Source organism: Apus apus, chromosome 8, assembly GCF_020740795.1.
Source record: "Apus apus isolate bApuApu2 chromosome 8, bApuApu2.pri.cur, whole genome shotgun sequence".
In the NCBI taxonomy this organism is placed as follows: domain Eukaryota; kingdom Metazoa; phylum Chordata; class Aves; order Apodiformes; family Apodidae; genus Apus; species Apus apus.
In genome coordinates, this window is record NC_067289.1 from 11,395,555 (window position 1) to 11,418,656 (window position 23,102).

Here is a 23,102-nt window from a genome sequence, read left to right on the forward strand (position 1 = left end):
CCCAATCTAAATTAAACTTTATTTACCAAATGTAAATTATGTCGATAGAATTCACCCGTGAACTAAACCAGAGACATCTGGCTGGTTTCCATCAGTGGCTGCAGAAGAAACAGAAAAGTAAAAGGCCAGTAAGTAGTTACCTATAAATAAAGGTGTTAGCATTGACATTAATCTTAAGCAAAACTAGTATCCATTAGGAACAAAGATATGGGAGTGACCTTTCTTCTTCACCAAGACCAGTCCCTTACTGTTGCAGGGAACCAAATCAGATAAACCCTTTCATAAATTAATGATACTTCATTGTTGAAGTCAGGAAGCTGCTCACTCAGCATCTAAGAGTCCCTGTCTTTGTGGAATAAAACCATGAAATTAAGAGTCAGAAACTGTATGTAGGAAATATATATAAATTAAGCTATAAAGGTTTTAACCTCAAAACCAAAAGATGGCAGTTTTACAGTCTCTCGTGCAATCTTAATTATGCTGCCCTGTGTATGTATTCTTTGCATAAATGATGCATAGATTATGTGACAAAAATAGTGCCGAGTTGTGTAAACAAAGGGTCTGTCTTAGTATGCAAAGAAAATTACATGCAAATGACTTTGCATGACAAGTAACTTTCTTTTCTAGTGTACTTTATTTTTGAAGGTAGAAGAAAAAATATTTTCTCTTACATGTGCCCTTGAGGCATGGCATCTACAGGCTTTAATGATGAATCTTTAGTGATAAACTGTTTAACATTTAAGCTACAGAGCTAGTACCATAATAATTATAAAAAATGCCCACTGTCCTAGGGTGCCATTTCCTTCTGTAGTGGTCTAGAAGAAATGCCCAGCCTGGGTGTCCTCTTTTCTCCCATCAGCTGCTGCTAGGCCTCCTGGACTAAGCTAGTGGTGCTGGTGATTCGGGTGTGAGTGCTTCACCCCAACAGTCACTGAAGAAAGATAATTTGTACACAAAGCTAGTAAGATACATGAGTGTCTGGCAAGTGTGACTTTGCCTGAAAATGAGACAACTGCTGAAGTGGAAAGGGGAGACCTCTACCTGAAATGTAACCCTGTGTGACAGCCTGTCACTGAGATGTTCTTTGAAAAGACTGTATAAATGACAGTGCAAATCAAGTGGAAGTGGTCCTGCTCTTCCGTGTGTCCCTCCGTGCCACCCTGCCATCCCCTCTGTTGACAAAGTTAACAATTACGTTGCTATACAACAGCCAGAATGGCCTGCTGATCTGACTGAGAATGAACCCCCACCCTAAAAGCTTAGTTTCTTAATTTTTAAGCTCCAACTTTCAGGTTTCTCACCAAATGGTCTATTCTTCTGTCACCTGTACAAAATAACAAAAAGATAGAAGATTTTCTGGTGCTCTCTCAGTGTTTCTGCCAAAGTCTGTTCTGCTGACATTGTGAAATAATTTTAATTTAAATGTATGTAAATGCTTTAAAAATGCTCTTTATTTCATTTGAATCATAGAATTACAGAATGGTTTGGGTTGCAAAGGATCTTTGAAGGTCATCTACTCCAAGCCCCCTGCAGTGAGCAGAGACATCTTCAACTAGATCAGGTTTCTTGGAGCCCTGTCCTTGAATGTTTCCAGGGATGAGACATCTACCACTATCTGGCCAACCTGTTCCAGTGTGTCACCTCCCTTGTAATAAAAAAAAGTCTTCCTTATATCTAAGAGAAATCTATTATTTTTTTAGTTAAAAAGTATTACCTCTTGTCGTGTTGCTACATGCCCTATTAAAAAGTCTGTCCCCATCTTTCTTTTAAGTCCTCTTTATTGAAGGACTGCAGTAAGGTCTCCCCAGAGCCTTCCCTTCTGCAGGCTGAACACCCCCAGGTCTCTCAATGCAGTCTTAAGTGCCAAAACCTTGATATTTTCACTGGAAAAATATTTTTTTTTTTCCTGGAATTCCAATTGTCCCTTTTCAGAATAGCACTTGACAACAGGCAATGGAGAGGACATATGTTCATTTTTTTAATAATCCCAGCACCTAAAATGACTCTTACAAACTGATGTTCTCATCCAGTTCCTAGTTTTCCCAAATTTGCTTTGGTCTGTAAGCCTAGGATTTGTAACACCTTTAAGTGACTCTGCTACTTTATAGAAATAAAAAAACACTGAAGAGTTGTCACTGGAAAACTCGCAGAGCCTCCACCCTTCTGCAGGCTGGAATTCCACTCTTCTCTTTTTGTATGTCAAGCTTCACTCTCAGTTCATTTATCAAATGACAATGTGGTTTTTGGCTTTATATAAAAAATGGCTGTGATGAGTCATAGACCTCCTCCTCCTTTGCTTTCTTTTGATACTGAGATACTAAGTGCAGATGAGTATTGACAGTATTCCCGCATCTTCTTTGGAATTTAGGAACTTCTTAGGAACATAGCTTGCATTCCTTAATTAACTTTTTGGTGTGTTTTTTGTCTCTTAGCTGGCTTTACCTCAAGCAATAACATATTTAATACAGTTGCAAAACTTAGTTCATATTACTAGTTAGCAGAGAGACCAGATGTGCTGCATTAATCATAGAAGTGGTACAGTTTTTCAGTATGGCTTTTCTAAATTACCTGCTTGTCCTTACATTTGTTGGTTCAGGCAATTCTGACATCAGTTTCTACTTTGCCTCTTCTCTTTATGGGAATACACACTGGTATGCAATTTTTTAATTATTATTTTTTTTAATGTTTTACCCCCTATTTGTTCAAAGTCAGTTGCTTATTTGTCAGCATGAGGAAATATTAAGGACAATGGTGTTGATTTATCATTAGCTGAATTATTTTCATCATAATATAAAAATGATAAATTGGACAACTACTGCTAAACTGCAAATATTCCTGTAACAAAAGTGATCTAATAATTACTAACTAGAGTGCCTGCTATCAAGCAGGATGCTTGAAACATTCATAATGTTGTGAACAGATACTTCATCATAGTACAAGCGTCTTAAAGATTTATTTCAACATTTCCAAGCATCCCAAGGTCCATTAACCAAGAGCATGAACTTACCATGACCATACAGCACAGCAGGTGGAGAAACTGCTCAAGTACTGATCAGACAAATGGATTCTAAAACAGTATTTTGAAGCAAGAGCTATCTCCCTAATCGTGCATTTTAAACATATTGGTCCAAGGAAAATATGCAGTGCATAAAAGGAACAGGAACATAAACCAGCGACTAGGAGGCCATAAAATTAAAAAGGCAGAAGTGCCTGTAGGTACCTGTGACTCAGGTGGTCCCACAGCCAGATCTTGCAGCAGCAGAGAGGAGCAAAGCACTTGAGCCTCTGCAGGGCACCTTCCGAGCTGCAGCACAGGGCAGGGCATCATCAAGTGTCAGTAAATGTATTCTTATCTAGAGAGCTGTAAAAGCAAAGACAGATCAGCTACCCAGTCACTCATTACCCCAAGCTCAATGTAATCCAAATCAGCAAGTATTCAAGTAGATAATATTATGAAAGACTACTCCAAAGCAGGTTCCCTTTGCTACAGTGGATATGGGAAGGAAACATGAGACCATTAATTATGCTTGTGTCTGGGGAAGGAAATATGAGAGGAGATAGAAAATTATGTCATTAAAATGGAAAAAATAGACTTTCTGTTTCTGGATACAAAATAGAATTACTTTTACGAGGGATAGATAAAAAAAAAGTCATCCTTGGATCATAAAGACAAGACTAGCTCAGGTCTGTATGCAGATAGATTTCTGGAGACTTAGAGCAGAGTATGGTTTGTAGACTGAAAAATAAAAGTATTTTTGACCAATCTACAGCACAATGGCATCCTATCCCCTCCTAAACCACCACCACCACCAGAGACTTTTAAGCTCAGCTTTGACATGAATGAAAAAAGTGAATGAGAGTGTGGAGTCACTGCTGCGTTGCGCAGCACACTGGGTGGTGCTAACAAACTGTTGATGATCCCAGGCATCCTCCCTTCCAGTTGGCTGCAGGGGACACTGGGGGCTTAAAATCATGGCAGATGTGAAACCACTCAGAAATTATGACTGTGCAGTGAGAGACTTTGCCAGGTACTGTGCATGCAGAGGCAGAGAAAGAAAAGTTGGAAAAGCCATCAGGGGTGCTCCAGAGAAGTCTGAGGCTTAGAGTGTGATTTTGGGAAGAATGCTGTCAGAAAGGAAATTGGAACCATGAGCCAAGATGCTGCCTATTTTTTTATGTGTGCTGTAATTCTCTCGTGTAGAAGAAGTTTCACATCTTCTACAAAAAAAAAAAAAAAAAAAAAAGGCACCCAGGTTCAATATAATTCTTTTTTCTAACTTCTGAATGCTGAAGTTCAAAAATAGATATGTTTTTAAAAAACATCAAATGTATTATGCTGTTATGCTGCTATTGCACAGGTGATACCTGGGACCTGAGTCTTATGGTGCAATTTTATATAATTAGTTTACTGTTACTGTCAACACAGATTGGAAATCAGAACTACACCCAGTGAGAAACTATTTCATGCCAATGCTCTCATTGCTGTTCCTGAATTAACCTCTACTGCTCTTCTTTATAAGGCTATATATAATAAGGACAACAGTTTGATCTAATTTACCTACTTCAAATGTTCTTAGGAAGAAAAGTGTGGTGAACAATCTTAGTTCAGTCACCTAAAATACTGCTTTCCTGCTTTTGCTCTCTGCTTCCAAAATACCATAAACTGTCTGGGAAGGCAACAGCTGAGGAATGAACTCTACAAAATATGCAAATGATACGACACTCTGTGCAACAAGAGATGGTAGAATACAAGGAAATTACCATCAGATGTAATAATCCCTGTACTTGTTTTCTTAATATTAATAGGAGGCCCTAAATTAACTGAGCAGCTCAGCAGCTACATCTGAATGATAAAATGGAGGAGTCTACATCTGAAGGACTTTCCTTCTCGAACGTGAAAATCCAGGACAGGGAAGATACCCTGGCAGATTAGATCAAGTCAAGATAGCTGAAGTATTTGAGAAGGAGCATCGTGATACAGCTGTTTTCTGCTGAGGAGAACATCATATTGATGACATTTAAAAAATTACTTGATTCCTCTTGTTGTTTGTGCTGTGCCCTCCATTGTCCTTATTCAGTCCTTGGAGTGTAGAATCCTTGGCAAGAAGGAGGGTGTTGCACCATTGTTGTAAATAAGGACTGTTCCTGTGCAACAATAAATTGTACCAGGGCTGGGCAGTTCTGACTAGGGGAATTACAGTCACTCCCTATGGCCTCCTTCCTATCAGAGTACAGAGGCCATGGAATGCAAAATTGGGGCCAGATTATTTCACTGATGGCTGGAACTCAGCTATTTGCCATGTGCATTACAATGGTACGTTTACTTTTTTAAATGCTGAATTACTGACCTGGGAGATGCACACTTGCATTCTGGGCCAGAATTTGGAGTTTAGCCTAATATTATGTTTTTTAAACACATCTGGCATCCATTATGTCTCTGGGTAATGATTTTCACAGAATCATCATTACTTAATACGTAAAGAAATGTCATTGTCAGTATCAGTGTCAGCATGATATTGCAGAGCAGCACATCTGAACAGTAGATAAGTGCTATAGAGCATAAAAACACTAAAGTATTAAGACAAAATGTTATAAAAAATGGATGGAAACTATATGGAAATTTGAGGAGCCAAGTCCAGAGACTTACAGAAAATAGCAGTTTTGTTTACAAAATGTATCACAAAAGTAACCTAGACACTGGAAAATCATTAGAGAAGCAGCATTATAGGCTGAACTTAGATATACACTTGGTATAAAACAGCTTCAGTGTTATATGGAAAGAACTGTATGAAACTTCTATTCATTTCTAACTCAGCAGCAGTCCTTTAGTACTTAAGAAATCAAAAGTGCAGGGCCTGAATCAAGCAGCAGTTTATCCTTTCTGTATTCCACGAGTTAAATTGTTTTAATCTTTTCAAGAGCCTGCGACTCTGGTTTTAACAGTATCTGAGGAAATCTCCCATATCCACTAAACAAAATCCACTAAAAAAGGGCCAGACTGAGTCAGTAATATTGTAATTGAATTTTAGTGCTCCTAAACTATTCTTAACTTCAGTTTGGAGGTGGACAGTTGAGCACAGGCAACTGTTTTGTAAGAGTCTTTATGTTTAAATGCTTCAGCTCACTTATTGAAGGGGTACTTTGAGAGGAGAAAAGTCATTCCAGATTCTAAGCCTGGTCTTTGGGCTCATTCTCAAGATTACAGTCAAGTTTCTTTTTAATCCTTGCAGGCAAGGAACCAAGAATGCCTGCCTCTATCCCATAACATTTTCTAGGGGGATGTATAGCATCTTCAAATAAGGTATCAAAGACTGCAAGGATTGGTAAGTATTTATTTAAATTTCTATTGTTACCTGTTCTACAGTTGAAGACCTATACTGCTGTAATTCCTTCCACTTCAAAAAAGTTATGCCTGGCTTTCAGTGTGTATGAAAGACTAATTGGGCTCCTGTGCTCCTGTTTTATGAGTGCTATCACTCTTTAAGAGGTGCAGTACTTTGCCTGAGGTATGCTGAGCCAGAATTCCCTCATATTTCCAGACGTACTGCAGTGCACTGATGATAATTATACTACACAATGTCAAACAGTAAGGAATTCTTTGCTGTAAATAGGTACAGATGCAGATCTGTGATGCTAGGTATATAGATTCTTGAAAGGGAATGACAGAAACAATTTTATATGGAGCCTGAGTTATTAGTGCAACCAATAGATCGTTATTATTATACTGTCTACCCAGCACAACATCTCTGTATTCAGCTTTCCAGCTGAGTTTTCAAAGCTCTTGGTTCTTAGGCTTTTAAAATCTGCTGACACTCTGCTCTGCCTTGACACCACCCAAAATGTTTCTTGGCCTGTTTCTTGGTTATCACCCTCTCATTGTTGCTGCTTTTACCAAGGTGAAAGCATGCTTCTATGAATGCCTCAGTAATTTTCTGCTATTATTAAACCCAGAGTCTCTTCTTAGGTACCATTGTTCAATTATCTACTTTAAATACAAGTGAAATTCAAATTAATCAGATGAAACTAAGCTCAATGTGTCTTCCAAAGCATCACTATGTCTCTGACCTGCCCTGGATTGTTAATTTATTAATTTACACCTGTAGCATCACTTCTGTGTTTTCTGTAATGTAGAATAAAACTACAGCATAAATTCCCAGTCAGGCTGTAATGCAAGACTTACACCCAGAAGGTTACAGCTATAAAAAAAATGATTTGGGGTCTGATCCAAACACATTTTTCTGAATAGGACTTTTGGTCATACTGCATCTCTGTGTTCAGTTTATTTTGACAGTTTGACTCAATTTCAGAATTATTCAGATACTTCATATTAATATGAGAATTGGAAGTTAAATCTGCCATTCAGATTTGGATAGTTCAGCCATCCATTCCATTCCCTGTCCCAGATTGTTTTGGTTTGGTGTTTGAATTACCCTCAAAATATTAATCTATTTGTTAAACGTTGGCCATATTAAAGTCATTAATATTCCTAGAAGGGATGAAGTTGGTCTGAACACCATCAAAATGTGAATGCCATACCAGTAGTTGTTAGAAGTGCAGGTGTACGAAATCCAACTGAAAATACAAAACTTGTATTATTTGTTAAAAAGAAATTGTTAAATTTTGGGAAAAAAACAAACAAAACCCACACACACCACAAAAAAACCTGCCACAAAACCAAACCAAAAAACCCAACCAACCAAACAAAATAAACCCAACCAAACAAAACACCAGCAAACTCAAATGCTTGATTCTAGGATAAAACAATCTCTTTTTTGGACCTTTAATGTCTAGCTTTTAAGTCCAGAAAATAAAAATACAGGACTGTCAAACTGAATAGACCTTTGCTATGTGTCCAATGTTAGGCTGGCTATCAGTTAGATAAGAACTTACTGAATTGTTGCAAGAAAGATACTGTTAAAATTAATTCTGATAAACCCTCAGTGTCTGTGGGAACAGACAGAAGTAGAGCTGATCACTACCTAAAACAGCAAGAGGGCATCAGAGTTACCTTACTTTTTCTTCAGTAGATGAATCTAATATTTTCCAGTTGATGGAAATTAAGTTTTTCCAGGCAGTGAATTCCCAAGTTACCCTGTCTTTCACAGAAGCCCTTCACTCTATAACAGCAGCTACAGTTCACAGCTTTTAAAGCAGAAAGCAAAGATTACCTTCCTGAATTCTGATTAGACTAAGATAGAAGGCATACAATTTGTGGAGCCCATACTGGTAAACAAGATATTACTTGGAAAACTTGCTAAGTTATTTTGGGCTAATTTCTGACTGAATACTTGGACAGGAAAAAAAATCTCAGTACACAGGCGCCGAATATGATGTTTTCATATTTCTAAATGAAATTAAGTCTTCAAATTCATTTTCATTTGATGCAAACTATTCCATTTAATGCTAAAATTTTTCATGTAAGCACTTGTCAAAATAATTACACAAATTGATATACAGTTCCCACAGAGAGGGGATCATATTAGTGTTCCCAAATAAGTCAGTGTACACCTCACAAAATCCAAGTCTAATTTCTACCTGTGTTTGAGAGGAAATCTCCCTCTCCTCAAATTCAGGTTAGGTTTCTGCCTCACAGTAGTGACCTGACCACCAGCCCCCTTGACTGAAACAGTCCTACTTTGTAAAATATACTTAAGTATTCATGGAGCCAGCTGGTGAGAAAAAAAAACAATGTTCTAGTTTGGTGGTTCGGTAACCCTCCTGGGGAGGGTGGAGGTGTTAGTCCCAGTCCCAGTGAATGTGTAATTATTTACACAAAGTAGAACAGTGTCAACAAAAGAAGTGACAAGTTCTGTCCTTCAAAAACATTTCCTTGCAGGAATGAAGTCTAAAGAAACAACAATGCATTTGCCAGAAATCTGCCAGCTATAGGTAACAACAGCTTAAACAAACTCCTAAAATAATTTACAGACTATTCCTGAAATAGCTAAGCTTTTGATGAATAGATTTTCTTCCTCATCTCTGAGACAGGCCTTGTTCCTCATATTAAGTGAACAGACCTTTCATCCTCTAAAGCAAAACAGCTCTTAAAATAGAAATAATTCAGAAAATATTTTAAGATCTTGGCACTTCATAACATCATACTTCTATCCTTGCTCCTATTAACATCAATGGAAGGAAAACAGTATTTATATGTCCCACAAGCAGATCTCTCTCTTGGAGAATGCTACTCTATGATGGTTTGTGCCTGACAGGAAGGGAGAGCTCTTGAGACCTGTCTCCCAGTTGAATAGTCACAGCTGTATGGAGCTCCAGCAGTAATGTTTGTGCAGTGTGATTGCCGAAGTCATCAAGCGAGGCAAGGTTCTTAATCACAAATGAGTTTTCATTGGGCCAACTCAAAAGAGAGACACCATTCCAGGCAACAAATTCTTATTCACGACAAAGACAGGAGCAAGCTTTAAGCTACATGCAGGCTGAGGAGAACTGCTTTACCTTTATCTCAATTTGTGAATTAGACAACGTGACACACTTTTCTAACTCCTTACAGCTCAAATGAGTTAGCATTAGAGAGCTCACAAAAGCACAGATAGTTGCAGTGCATCACTGAGATTCTTTTCAATATGCACTTTTTACTAAAGTCTGAACTTTAGAGAGACTTTTTGCATGTAGACACTTAAATGTTACTGACACAAAGATGGTATCTTACTGATGACTTACTCGTGTATAACGTGGTTCCTAAACCAAAAAAATACTCCTGGTGGCTAACATACAGCAGAAGTAGATATATATTGGGATAAAAGAGTAGGAAAACAATGAAGTCTGGCCCATAAGATGAGTATGTCAAAAAACACTTAGTAGGAAGTTGTTATACTGATAAGATTTGCACTATAAGAAGGTAGGTCCTTATGACAACCTCGGCATGTGTGAAACATCCTGAATCACTGCTCCAGGTGTGAAACTCCTGTAACTGTGGCACTGAGGGGGCCTGGGTTTTCTAGCAGTGAGTCTCTGCTGAAGCCAGACATCAAACCATCAACCTGGCTTTTATGGCAGACAGATAAAGGGGATACTGACATTGCTTCTCTGTTTGGCGCCAGCAACATCTCATGCAGAGGTTTTAGAGAAGCAGTAGCAAGGCAGGATAGGAAGTGTGTCAAAAGCTCCTCACCACTCACAGTGGAGCACTGTGTCCAGAGCTGGGGCAGATGGTCACCTCTGAGTACCCCTACCCAAAGCCCAGAGACCTTGGCTGGGCTGTCAGGCTACTTATGGCATCAAAACAATGAACATGGAATATAAACTTGTTCTGGGCTTCCAATCAGTGAGTTTCACCTTATATGTTTGATCTACAGATCCCTATGCCTAGCCTGATACAAAAAATGTCATCAGGAATAAAAAATTCACCACCTTGGGTTTTAAGAAGGGAGTAAAAAAAACCCTAAGAGGTTTAAAGCTTTAGTCACCAAAACCAGAGCTGTTTGAAAATTGTTTTTAAAGCTCAGCTGCAAACAGTGTAATAATTCATATTACAGCAACCATAGAGTCATATCCCTTTTGTTAGTCATATGTTTTGCCAATAAAATTTCATAAAACAAAACCTCAGAGTGTGGAAGGTCTTTCAGAGGACTGTATAATTAAAACACAGTATTGTCTGACATCTGGAAAGAAATTACTGACTGCAGAAAAATACATTACCTTTGACCTTTAAAAATATTTTTTCAGATAAAAGATTTTCAAAGAAGAAGAAAAGTTTTCCTTTCAAAGAAGAAAAACTGATATACAAGCAAAGAAGTCTCTGTCTTGAAACTTGGAGATGGAAGGTACGCAGCAGATTCCTGCATCTATATCTTATGTAAAAACAACAAAAGAACAAGTAGCTGTCAGCAAGATGTAAGAATCCACCAAATGGTACTGTGATGAATACTCAAAAGTTAAGAGGTTAAATATGACATAGGCAGATAGAAGGAGAATGACTGAGCAGTGAGAACTGCACTGGACTTGGGCATATGTAGCTGATATAACAGATGAGCAATTAAAAATTGGTGCAGAATCTATATTAAGATTTAAAAAAAGGAGCTGTGCGGTGGAAATATATTAACCTGAAAACAGCTTGGAGAGTGTATCAATATGTCCTTCCAGATTCTGAGCTGAAGAGTAACAAAACTTAGAATATTACAACAAATTAAGAAGTTTTGATACTTCTAAAGCCACAGCAAGGAAATACAGAATTAGTGGATCTGCTGTCATCTTTCCTGTGTGGGGCAGGTCAGCATCTCAGGCCCTTTTCTTTAGGGAGAAATCAGAAATCTGTCAAAGAGAGACAGAGGCAACTGCAGTGGTCATGAAACTAGGTACTCACACATCTTTCTAGTACCACATTTCTATAGAAATTTAGTGTGAAACTGGCACACAGTTCTATCTGATGTCTTTTGAATATGCTCTGATGCCTTTCTAGCCCAGGTCTCTGACATGCAGGTCATGTGCATGTAAAACTCTGCAGTTCTGCAGGTTTTATTAGTAGCTGGTTGCCTTTGGGTTTCTAATCTGGGTTTTCAGCCATAACTTCCTAACTGTGTACAGCTCTGCTTCTGTCTGTGGGCTGTGGTTGTGGGGTGCTGGGCTTAGCCTGTCTCACTGCCTGGGCTTGCTCTCCTGGTGGTAGAGGATATAAGGCTGGGAAGGTGGGGCTGCACAACAGAAAGCATGAAGCTGGGATCATTTGAGAGCTGTGGCTGTGCAGCTGCAGGGCATGGGTGGATGAAAATTTGGTTCTTAGCTTGGAGAGCAATGAAGCCTGCCACCTCTGCATCATGTTTTTTTTTCCTCCCGTAAGTCTGTGGTGTCACACAAACTGTGTGTAGGCCTCAAATGAGCATTGGTGAGAACACTGCACTGTAATGCCAGCTGGACCAGAGAACTAGTCTGGAAGATTACAATAGTCAAATCTGAGTAACAGCTTAAAACTATTTTTTTTATTTTGTTAACAGCTAGTCCCAAAAACAACTGATGCTTCTGAGACATGATCTCTGCATGAAAGTAATTTAAAGTAATGTGGGAATTTTCAATAAGATTCTTTGAGTTAAGGGATAATGTGAGGAAAGTTATATTTCCCTATTACGTTCCTATTTCTTCCATTATGTTCCCATCATAAAATCAAAATTTTTGAATGCATAATTATAAGCGAGGTCTGAAATTTAAGACTTAACATCACCATGCCCTGTAGAGGATTGTCCTTCCTACTTAAAAAGGGCCTTATGAAAACCCCAGAGTTCAGTGCATGCTGTGGCAATTTGTATAAGAGCAATTGTAACTATTTCACTGAAATTCACCCTTCTAAATCCTCCAGAATAATGTTATAGATGAGAAAAGTCCCCAACACGTGAACCCTTTCTGTTCTTACACGTCACTAGAAAGAGTCACTGTTACTGCATTAGCTATAATCTAATGAGATGCCTCCTGTGGTAGATCAAGGGCTGTAATAGCTGGACAGATTGTGGTGGTTCTATTATTAGAAGCGTGTTATGTTTGACATTGAGCATAAGAGATGCGGCTTGTACTGCAGAACATATCTCATACTCTTAGTTGAGAGTAAATCCCTGCAGTTGTTATTGGAAAATATGGTCAGGCCTCAGGATTTGCATTGATCAGACTTGCAAGTTAAGCAGTTATGTTGATACACACACAGTTTGTTGACAGAGAAATGGTGACTGGTATCTAAGAAAAACATCTGATGAGAAAAGACAGTAATGCTATTACCAAAGCAAATTCTTCTGAGTCTAGAATTTCACTCTTAAGGATATCTTGTATGCAGACAGGTTGTGTGTAGACTTGGTTTAATATAATGTACCTGAAACATCCAGAAAAGCTTTACTTATAGACTGTGTGAGGAAATAAGAAGTTCCAACTCCCCTGCTATGAGCAGGGACCCCTACCACTAGATCAGGTTGAACAAAACCTCATCCAGCCTGGCCTGATAAACCTCCAGGGACTGGGTATCAACAACCTCCCTGGGCAACCCATTCCAGTTCCTCACCACCCTTATAGTGAAGAATTTCTTCCTAATATTACTAATATTCTAATATTCCTAATATTACAGGAAGTGTTTAAAACTGTAGCATGAGATGTATGTGCATTGTTTGATATTAGCTAAGAATATGGTAGGTAGGCTGTACTAACAGGGACTGTCTGAAAACTGAGTGGCAGAATAAAAAAGCTTCTCACAGTAGATGACAGGTTGGCTGTGGCATTGTGCCAGCCCTGTGCGTGCCTCTTGGCTAACTCGGGCTTTATCAGGGCCAGTACCCCTCACTTGCCCTGAATTTGTCCTGAGACATCCTCACAGAAAGCTCTGGGCCAGGAAGGAGCTATTTCTAAACTGATGACTTTCAGATGCTTGACCTTGCAGCCTTCCAGGTACTGCAAGATGAAATTCTGCAAAAGGGGATACTTTCAGAAAAATTTTTGACCTATGGCCTGTTTTGTTCCTTTGCTTGTTTAGCACACGTTACTTTTAAACTGATATGTAAATCTAATAGGTATGTTAATCTGTATCTACTGTGGTATGTATATGGTAAACAGAACAAATGAACTTATTTTAGTCAATATGTTTAAATAAAAAGCTAACACGGCAAGACGTACGCTCTTGCTCTGACTGACTCACACCCGGCCTAAGTTCCAGGAATGCCTAAAAGGGCAGCGTCATCCCCTCCAAAACAGTTTTTCTTTTCATATGGGATTATATCAGCAAGCAGCTGCCTCTAAGGCGTTATTTTTGCAAGACCATCAGGATGGGGCATCCCTTCCAAGTAATCCCTGGGGCAGAAGAGGTGCCCAGCGCAGAGGAGCCAGAAGGGCAGCGCTTCCACCCGGCTCTGCAGCGTCCAGGGAAAACAGGGCTGTGGGCGGGGGTGCCTGGTCAGCGCTGCTCTGCTCCCTCTGTGCGCTGCAAAGCAGAAATACAGCGGTTCCCAACGATGGAAAAAATGTGTCCTTGCTGGAGCCACACAGCTTCCCAGGGGCTGTGCTGGGGCCGCACTCCGGAGCGGTCTGCGCGCTCCTCCTGGCGGCTCTGCTGCCCAGACCCCGCCAGACCCGGCACCGGGCTGCCTTCCAAGAACCACTGCAGCCAGCCTCTTCCAAAACAGACACTGTGCTGCACTACCCTTCCTTTGATCTACACACCCCACTAAGCTACTGTTCAGGTCTGTGCCTTCACTGGGGCAGATGGGAAAAAAAAGTCTGAATTAGCTGATAAGTTTTCAGTCTATGTCAGTACTTTATTTTGTCTTTTTTTTTTCATTTCAGGCTGATAAAATTTGAGGATTCAATCAAACTCTGAGAGTGCAAGTAGCTGAGCTTGAAAATCGAGGTTAGTTTTCTTAAAACTGAGTAAGACCAAGCCTTGTCTAGGAAACTCCTGCTGGTTGACCTCCGTGTCCTACACAGGTCTGCTGGGCACAGACTAATGTTGCAAAACTTTCTTCTGAACAGCAGGCCTGAATCTCTTTATTCTGAGGTTCACTTGGCACAGCAGGCAGGCAGGGCTGTAACTGCCTGGTTCTCAGGCTGCTTTGACTCGTGTGTGGGATCAACCCCAGCAGGATCATCAGGGGCTATGTGCCCCATATGGACTGGTGCAGCATAGTGGAGATCTGCTGTGCCACTCTGCATTCCTGTTGCATCCTCTGTGCCGGTACTGAAGCAATGTGCTTGAGGAATAAGTAGGAACAGAGGCTTTTTACCAGCCAGAATTATTCTCCAGCCTGATTATGCCTTCCAGGCAAAATGCAAAGGGAGGAGAATTGAATCTGTTGCTTGTTTTTAGCTCATGAATCACTCGTGAAGGGAGCCTTGATACTGCTAATCTATTATAGTACACATGGGAAGTTTTCGCCTTAGAGACTTCATTTACCAGCCTGTTTGTTGCAGATTTTTTCATTCATGAGATATTGGGTGACTGAAATGGCTTTTGAAACAAAGAGTGCTTATGTCGAGTTACAAGCTGGAAGTCACTCATGTCTGAGACTTAACTGGCAATGCTGCCCTCTCACTGAAGCTAGAAATCATGACACTTCCAGAGCCTGAAAATCATAAATATTTCTTAACTGTATGTGCATATGTGGCTAATGAATAGCATTCCTTGGGGCAATTTAAAAGCATCAATAAACTGCATTTGATAGTGCTGGGTGAACACCCAGTACTTTCCACAGAGGGATTGCACTCTGAGCCACAGCTGCTGTAAAGGTGAGATGGCCACATGGTGGGTGTTCAGTAACTCTGCTTGGAGAAAGTCACTGTGACTTCCAGAAGAGAACGCAGTGATTGCTCCATTTGGTAATACTTGTAAGTCCACCAGTTCATTTGCTTTGTGCAAATCTAACAAGTCTGCCAGCGAAGTCAAAATCAACAAATCCTTTCAGCTTGATGAAATTTTTTTCTTTGCCCCCCTACCTTTAGTAAGGAAGATTTCTAAAATGTCTTGTCAGTAACAGCTTGAGACCTCAACCAAAGTATGTAGGGCACTACCAACTTTTTAATAAATGTTGCTGTCTGAACACATTTACCATGGAAGCAATTCACCCTTATGTCTAAATACAGGAATATACTCATCACAGCTTAATTGTTATGGAGGTAGGTACTATTTTCTGTTCATTACATCAATGCACTGTATCCTTTGGATTACTGGTCATCTCAGTAAAAGCAGATCCCTACATACACTGGCTGTATACTTACTCTGAGGCATTAGGGCTGCTGAATTAGCCATTACTTTACGTGATCTTAATTATACAACCTGAATATTGCATTTGAGCAGGTTTTCCACTCTTGTATACCTTCCTTTCCCTATATTTCACTGAAATCAGTTAAGTCAAATTATTTTTTGTTGTCCACAGTGTATCCGTGCATGAAAATATAGGATATGGCATGCTTCTGTTGGAGCGGAATACTTATAGTTTGAAGGAACATGCTCTTTTGCTGGGGAAAAAGGTAATTTTAATATTTGGCTTCTGTAATCTTTCAGTCTATATAATACATAAATAACATTATTTTTAACCAGATTGGCTAGAAAATGTATTTTTTTTAGTGTTCAGTGAGCCTAATTACTGTTCCAAACTTGCTTACTCCAGGCTATGATTTTCTACCAGGCTACAAGAAATAATATTTTGTTATTGCAACATGTTGGAAAACTTGCACCTTTTATTTAATTACTAAGTTGGTGCATTTCTAGCTTTTACATATGTACTTTGCTCTTTGTTTCATATTAAAATATTTCATACAATGGTCTAAAAGGAGAATGCTTTAAAGGACTAAAGCAGAGGAGAGAATGTGAGTCTTGGATGTTGGAGTGTAAGACACTGCCTTTGGGCTGAATGGCAGAATTTGCTGTGCCAGACTCTTGCTGGCAGCATTTCCCTGGCACTGTCTGCTCATTAGGGCTCTGCTTCTATAGCACACTTAAACACGAGTTCAGCTCTGTGAATGAACAAAGATAAATGTATATTCATATTGAAGCATGTGCTTATGAGCTTTGCTAAATTGGGGATAATAAGTGAATGCCTTTGTGTACAAAAGGTATCAGGGAAGCTGCTCCAGGGACCTGTTTACCTTTTGCTCATTATTTATATTATTTCTGAGTGCTTCAGATACTGCTGCTTGTTATCCACCTCATTGACATTTCATAGAGGTCTTTCCAAGTGCTGCTAAAAAGAAAAACTGTGATTTTGGGACACTACTGTGTGCCAGTGATTGAATTCCATAGCCCCAGGGCTGCGGATGCAGAGAGCCCAGGATATAAAGAGGGAAAAATCAAGGTTTTTCTTCTTGTACAAGTGGCATTGCCCAATTCTTCAGGACACAGGGGAGAGTGGCAGAGAATAGATGCTTCCCAGCAAACAGAGGATAATAGATGAGAAGTATACTTTAAACAAAAAATGAAGGAAAACTGTATGTTCATATTTCATCAGGAGGGACACAAAAGGATTTGATCTTGGGGGCAGGAGAGACTCAAATTAGAGAACTCTATAAAATTGTTTACTCTCCAAAAATATTGTGTGATGTTGTTGCTGACATTCTCCGGTAAAGCATATATCATATACCCAAAGGCTGTGCTCCCTGGCAGGAGAAATATTTCCAGCTTCCTACAAACAGAAGTGTACTGCCACCCTTGATAAGAAATCTGCCTTGTAATAGAAGGCTTTCTGCTGCAGAAGAGTGCATCTCTAGTGTCTGCCCTGGAGGCTCTCAGTACTGAAACCAAGATTTGGCCTTAGCATTAATACTGATTTGCTTTTCATTTTTACCAGCTTTTAAATTTTTAATTATTTTCATCTCCTCTCATAGATTCTACTAACCATACATTATCCTACAGTGACAGAATCAAATCTGAAGGTTAAGGCTGTGTATCAGATGCCCCTTTGTTCGTCCACAAACATGCTGTCCTGACTTTTAGGGCCATTTGTCAGAGGAGCGATATCATGGTAACGAAATGTAGATTGCCTTCAGAGTTCCAGTTGGTTATTGGAACAATGATGGAGCCATCTCAGCTGAAGGCTGAGGTACTAACCTCAATAAATTATCTGTCTTAGCAGTGACTTCTGTTGCTTTCCATTCTGCTCAGTATTTTGCCATCCTCACTGGCTCCATCCGTTTTGTGATGAGCCATGTTGATGACCAGCAGTCAGGTCCAGAGCCTACTGATAACATTATGAAAGGCCTTAAATGATAACAGCAGGATGCAGCCTTTTGAAGCACTTGTTTATTTGCAGGATGTAGTCTTTTGAAGCATGTGTTTTTAAAGTGACAATGGATATTTTTTGCTGGGCTAATCAAATACTTGAAGCCATTACCGTATTTCAAATAGGATGTACAAACTCTGCAAATAAGAACTCTGAAGACTTCTAGAACTTTTGAAGGAATTCTAGAAACCTCAGCTAGAAATCTTACAGTTTCCCATTGTGTTCAGCCTTTTAAAATTATCAGGAGGTGCTTGCAATTATGTTGGGCTACGTTGTGTCCTGCTGCATTTTGACACACAATGCTTAAGGCAGATGCTTTCTGTAATTGCAGTTCATTGAGTGCTTTTTGGTGCGGTCCTGACTTGGGCTGAAAACAATATTCTGCCACTTGGAACATTCCTAGTCTGCCAAATGGGAGGCTTTGTTTGATGTCAAATAGACCTTTTTGATCTGTAGTCAATATTTTGCTGCGATTCTTGACATAGCTGTTCCTACCAATTTCATGATTTTTCAGTGAGCACTGTAGGCAGAACATTGATATCCTTATATGTATTAATTTTAATGTAACTGGGATGCCTGTCATCAATTAGCTAGCATAGATATTGGAGAACTAAACAGCCAATGATGCTATTTTATTGTTTTAAAATATAAAAGGCAATAAAATGGCAACAATATTTTTACTGTGGTATAGTGTTTTCTGAAATACCAACAGCACTATATAAGAATTGGAAGTTCCTGTACTTATGCTAACAACATCTGCTTGAAGATAACTACATTCAATGCATTTCTGATCCTACAGGTGTCACAGTAACTTCTATTAAGTAATAAAAAAAACTTTATAAATACATTTCTGCAAAAATGTACTCAGAATCAACTTTATTTATAGCTCACACTTTTTTTTTTTGCTAAAAATGCATAGTCATTACATATACAGTAGTCAGCATCCAAAAGTGTACAAAGAGTAAATTTTCAAAACTTTCCAACAGAACCAAACAAAATTAACACTTTTTGTTCATTGCATGCACAGACCCTTAAATATGATACCTCTTACTAATGCGTGCTTGACTGTCTAGCAAACAGAATTGACTTTCTATTAACTGTTTCTCCATACTATTAACCTGCAGCTACACCACAAATCCTAAGGCATTCACATGAAATAGCAAAGCCCTACTTCAGAATCCTCTGTGTTCTGAGTATGGCCTGGGAAGCAGTTGCCCTGAAAGCAGAAGTCTGCTGGTGATGTTTCCTTACAGGGAGCTCAAAGCAAAAGCCTGCTTCCTTTGACTTGGTCATGAATTTATCACTGAATTCAGTGGACTGAAGCAGCATCTGTCTAAGCAAGCTGTGAAAACAATTTTACTATTTCACACCCAGCTCCAAGACAACATCTTGAATGGAGGTCTGCGTCTTTCAGTGCATGTGCCACTTCCTCAGTATCTTGCATCTCATCTGAGGAGAAGAGGATAAAGTCTCAGCTGTAAGTTGGGTGTTGGTTGTGTAGCCCTGACTTACAGGTGTCTAACAGAAGCTAGGAATATATTGGGACAGGGTGAATTTCTAGCAGCAGAGGCTTTGACTTAATGAACCACTGAAACCCTTTGATGTCTTTTTTTTTTCTTTTTTTTCTTCCCACTACTGTTGCCAGTTAGAAAAGCTCTTTAAAAATATTGTCCTCTACTCAGTGCTGCTGTTTATGTCAGTCCTTCCAGAAGGACAGAGTGAGTTAGCAGGATGATGAGTCAGGGCTCCCAGCAAAGGAAGAGTACACATATGTGATAAGAAGATGCATGTTCAGTTTTCACTCATCAGTAGGACTGACTCCATGTTGTTGGTTTTGGGGAATTGGAGGGGAAAAGAGAACATTGTTTGTTTGATCAATATAACTTTATGTTCCAAATGATTACAAATGTTTATTTAAAAGCTTTATTTATTTAAGGTCTTTTTACTCTGATAAGAAGTAGCTTGAAGTAGGTTGAAATTCCCAATAGCAATTGAGACATAATCATAGTCTTACTGACACAGATAGGAAATCTTGCTCTATTGTTTCACAGTAACTGGAATACAGTCCATGGCTAAATGCACAACGAGGCCTCATGCCAGCCTCAGTACACGTCACCAATGAGAATTTCTGAAGAGTACATAACCCACGTATGTATTTTCTTTACTCCCAACCCGTAAGCATTTAGTCAGCCTGATAACTGCTACTTAGGTCTTGATTGCCCCTTGCCTGAAGCCAGTGGAGATTTTGCCATCAGCTCCAGAGGACACAGGATGTGAACCTCCTAGGAGTATGGCAATAATGAGGGTTTGTCCCAAGAACTCATAATCTAGAAACATTCATGTCCCTCTCCCTGGGAATTGAGGAGCTACAGAAAAATAGAACATTCTCTCTGCCGGAGTTCAGTAGTATTTCTTCTTAGCACCTAGGAGGGTATTTGCATTTTTAAGTGCTTTACAAACATTAGCTAGTCTTCAGAGCAACCCTGCGAGGTAGGTAAGGTATATTCTCCCCATCTTACAGATGTGGAAACTGAGACACGGAGGGCCAAATTCAACCCTGGTACAATTCCAGTATTGTACATGAATTAAATTCATTCAAAATGAACACAGTTTAACCAACTTACCCTAGATTACAGAACAGGCAGTGGCAAAGCAGGGACAACCCAGGAGTGACTGACTCCTGACCTTGTTACCAGCCACTTGGTGATTTTCAATTTCATAGGCAATGAAAAACAGTATAATCTGGGCAATTACTACATGTATGATTTGCTTCTGTAAGGCATGTGGATGGTAATCAACTGAGTTAAGTGCAATAATACTTTATGAATGTGCTGCCTCAGAGAATTTACTTAAACATGAAGTAAAACTTTCATACTGTCATTTTCTGCAGGTGCACTGTTGACAAAAACCTAGCATAGTAGCCAAATAAATAAAAAGCACTATACTTGGACAACTAAGCGAAACTATCATTTAGCAAAACCGACGCGTTTCTACTTTTAACTGCTAAATTTCTACAAGTGCAGAATGCAGATGAAACCTTTCCCTTTGTTTCCAGACTGCAGACTCCAGTCTTGCTAATGAAGCAGATATCCTGGGTAGTGACAGTCAGAAGACACTGCAGAAGAAGAAATAATGTGTCGCCCCAGGACATGGGATAGTTACTACGGACCAGGTATGTCAATCTTACAGGAAGCTGAGCTTGAAGCTGACAGGTGACTTGGAAGTGCCCAGAAGCTGGGCTCATTGAATATGTGCCAATGTGTAGACTGAAGTTCTAGGCATGTGCTGATTGCAAAGGGGGGTGTCCATGCCACCAACACTCGGGGATATGGCCCCATCAACAGTCAGTTCACATTGGCACAGGAACATCAGTCAAAGACAGAAAGACATATAGGCATTTTCAGGCCACCCCCTTGTGCTCCAGTCCTTACCTTGTCCCCAGTCCCCAGACAGATTCTACCACAAAAGGCCCCAAAGGCCTTTTTGGTTTTAAAGGTGAGCTGTGGAATTCACAGTGTAGACCTTATGGCAGGTATCCAGGCAATAAAAAACATTATGACAGGTACTTATGCAAAAAAGTTTGTTTTCTAGGATGTCCTTATGCATCTAGTCTTCAGGTTAGACTTCCTGTCTAAGCTCTGGACATGCTTACAGACATTCAGCCAAGTGTGCTTTCACACTAAAAAGATCCCACTCCCTTACAAGCCATGCAAATGGTGACGTTCGCTTCTACGTGAGCATATTCAAGCACTATAAATATAGATGTCTTGTTCCACTTTAAACCTCTTTAACTTGTTTTTGTTCTGTCCATATTTAGGGAGACTGGCAATTCGACATGGCAAACGGAGCAATTGTCTACATGCATGTCCTTCGCTGAATAAACACAGACACTCAGGTACCATTTCCCTAGGTATTCTCCACACTTATTGCAACATTTTTAATTTGTAGCCACATTTTAAACAGATAGACAAATGAACAAACATACATTAATTAGAGCTCCTAAAATCTAAACACATCTCCCTGTACCCATTCACTCCTGATTCATACAGTGGCTCAGAGAGCAGTACTCGAAACCAGCATCTGCAAGTAATTCCAGGAAGGGCTTAGGTCCATACATGTGCCTTAACCTTTTGCCAATGGAAACTTTTAAATGAAGCAATATTCTTAATATCAGAGCCAGGTAGCAAATCTGCAGTGTGACTGGGGCTCACAGGCAACTCTGGTAACAGCAATAGGATTCCAGTAAAATTGCAGTTGGTTGCAATCCAACCTTTATACTGTTATCTGTCGTTGAGATATATATAGACGACCCTGTGTGGCCTGACTGCAAATATCAAATGTATTTTTACAAGTTAGCAACAGCTTTTTTTTGACATTGCCTCTTGAGACGTCCTCTATATTGTGACTGACAAGCACAAATATAAGTAATTATACAATATGCTTGAAAAGCCTTTTTTCCATTTGGCTTTTACTGTTGCTTGTTTCTGAGCTGTCTTCTAGTGCTGAGATCTGCTGTCCCTGGCCTTTTAAATTTATTTCTTAGTTTTTAATTGCTGGTTGGACATGCTAGTGGCATCTCCCAGGCAAACCCTTTCTACATAATTAGTTTTGAAACTTGGATGAGTCATTGAGCTTTAACTCCTACGCCTCTATTATTTTAACTTGAATACAGCACATCTCAAAGATTTTGGCCTCTTTTTGCAGTTGTGGAAATCCATAAGATGCCATAATAGCAGGTCTTGATCCATTTGCTTTCTATTGTGAGTTTTCAGGGTTTTTTCCACAATATAAAGCACATTTCAGAGCATGACAGTGTTGTGAACCAGCCTCCACTCCCAATGGTGTAGATAATTTTCTGCTTTATTGGCAACCAAATAAAGCAATGGCATATTTTTGACAAAAGTTAATGAAAACAGGGAACATGAAAATTACTTTGTGTAGTTTTCATTTTCTTTTAATGCAGGTTGGCAAATGAAAATGGAACACAGACAGCCACAAAGGGCCATGCTGTTTTTTATGGCCCATCAGTGACAACTCAAGAGGCCACAGTTTGGGAACTGCTGTTTCAGAAAATTCTAGCCAATCTCTTTAAAAGACTCCATGTGACCCTACCACAAATCATAGACTAACAGAACTGTGGCTGGCAAAGAATACATATTTTTTGTTAGGCCATTGTAATCATTCATTGGGAATCTAAAAGATCCAAACCATTATAGTTAAAGTGGGTTGAGATAAAAGATAAAATGAACCGGGTATAATTTTCTTCTAGCTTATGCACTTTCATAGGGACATTTTCACAAAACTGACATTGGTTCAGGATATATCAATTATTGGTTTCAGTGATTATTCTGACCTGTATTAAGGATTTGACTTCATAATCCCTAGCTATAGTCCTTCCTATATTCCCAC

At 39.4% G+C, this 23,102-nt stretch overlaps 1 protein-coding gene across 1 annotated transcript in view; it reads right to left on the reverse strand.

Annotated features, from left to right (window-relative positions):
- Window positions 1-23,102, reverse strand: part of PAQR9 (progestin and adipoQ receptor family member 9) — a 26,360-nt gene continuing 3,258 nt past the window's right edge. The window contains exons 2-3 of the mRNA XM_051626355.1: window positions 3,221-3,361; window positions 1-98 (exon numbers count right to left, since the gene is read on the reverse strand). The gene's annotated coding sequence lies outside the window, so the exon portion shown is untranslated. The remainder of the gene's footprint in view (window positions 99-3,220; window positions 3,362-23,102) is intronic.